The following is a 2045-nucleotide window of genomic DNA, read 5'->3' as shown; positions in this document are numbered from 1 at the left end:
TGAAAGACATTGCAACGTTGATACCAAGAAAACACTGCTACAAATTCGAATTCCACCAGCTCCAAACTCAATCGCCTCTGATCTAAGATTCGTGAGAACAAAGTATTTCTCGTACAGAGATTGACTGTATGGGCTTTTATTGGATATTTCACCTTCCAAAGGAAGGATGAATCCAAAGGCTACCTGGCCTAATTACAGACTCTGCTTGAAGAAATAAGATGTAAACACTTTCCTAATAATAGATCTGATGATCAACAACTTCAATACCATGTAGAAATTTTGAATAATAAACACTTATTCAACAGAGATTATCCCGATTATACACTATTTCGGAATACATGCATAATACATAACCTCCTCTACGTTGATCATCAATTTAGCAGCATAAAAAAAAATCAAACATCAATCACATGCACACATTAACACAGTATGTAACCCAGGGAAAGATTACAGCTGAAAACCCCACACTATCTGTATATTAATGATTGAGAACATGTAACAATACATAGTACAATGCTCCTCTCAAGTATCTAGCACTATCTCCACCTGTTACACACAAAACTAGCTCAGATCCGAACAAGTCATAGGTTCAAATCTCCTCCGCTGCTTTACCTGCTTCTATTGCATAATACCAGGTGAAAATCACGTGAGCATAGGCTATTTCACTGGGCATATACTGCGTAATTCTCATGGGCATACTCATTCCATTGATTGTGTAAGATCTCATGCACAACTATAGTCACAATTGATAGCAATATCAACCTCTAACACCTGTCTCCACTGAACTGTACATGCACTGAGTTAACTGATGTATTCTTCAGTTGCTTTATGAGTTAATAATTAGTGAATTAATTTAATCAATTAATTCACATCACTCATCACTAGTCTATTTGCAGTTAGACTAATTACAACTAGTTTAACCAAGTCAAACTGAACACAACTCCATCAACTCCACATCCAACTCCACCAAACTCAACCACATGAGTTCTCATTGAAGTCCTTCATGCAATAGCTCAACTGACTCACAAGAAAAGCGCATTTCCTTCTGATAGCTGCATGTGCCACATCTATAGCTCAAACTGAAGTGATCTAAGAGGATAAGATAATAATTATAGTCTAAATATTATTATGAGACAATAATATTTGACTTTTCTATTTTTAGCCTGGCAGTCTAAAAATAGACTTTGATCACTCCGCTGTGAACCAGAAATAGAAGTCCATCTATTTTTCCCAACATGACCAATCATCCATAAACAACATTCTGCAACTCATAGACCATGATCCATATGTCTAAAAATAGACTTTGCACCATAATTTTCCTGCGGGCCCACTTAGTGAAGCCGACTCCTTTCCACTAAGCTCCATCATCTTGTTGCATTCTCAACAAGCTAAATTAGTTCCAAATTGTTTGAGGAGTTAATTGTGAGTTCAGTCAATTAATGCATGCATGCATCCAACTAGTGTACTCCAGATAACTGAAGATTCTCTCATCAGTAACTCATGCATGTCTATTCAAAGAAAGACCTTGTTGAGTTAAATGTCAAGGACATGTTACTATCAGTTGCATGTGTTTTCTTATAAAGGAAACTCATCCATGTAGTCAAGGAAATGTTCCTTGAGGATTGTGCAGTTCTGACAGGGTGTAGGATTAGTGTGAGTGATCAGTCTTCCACTTGGTAACAGGAGGATCACCCAGAGAAACTGCATAAGGAAATAGGAGCTTGGAGGCTAGAGGAGAAGGCTTGTGAGAAGCTTTGATTGCCTATGAGAATCCAGGATGATTTTACTGAGAGCTGGCTCGCTGTGAGAGCTAAGGCTTTGTTTAATACTGATGTATTGCCACCTTGTATAATAATACAAATAGTGGGGTTTTTAGCTGAGGCTTTCCCATGAGTATTTTTTGTGTTTCATGTGAATTTATTCTTCTTCTTCTAGTTATATGTGTTCAGCTCGATTTTTGCTCTATCTTTAAGCTTCTACAAGTTTGATAGTAGAAGTAGATTATAGTATTTTGCTTTGGTATATTGCGTTATCGAGTTAATCTA

Source organism: Pinus tabuliformis, chromosome 7, assembly GCF_031772625.1.
Source record: "Pinus tabuliformis cultivar Carrire ecotype Pingquan chromosome 7, CPIR1, whole genome shotgun sequence".
NCBI lineage: Eukaryota > Viridiplantae > Streptophyta > Pinopsida > Pinales > Pinaceae > Pinus > Pinus tabuliformis.
Note: the sequence above shows the minus strand (reverse complement) of the source record.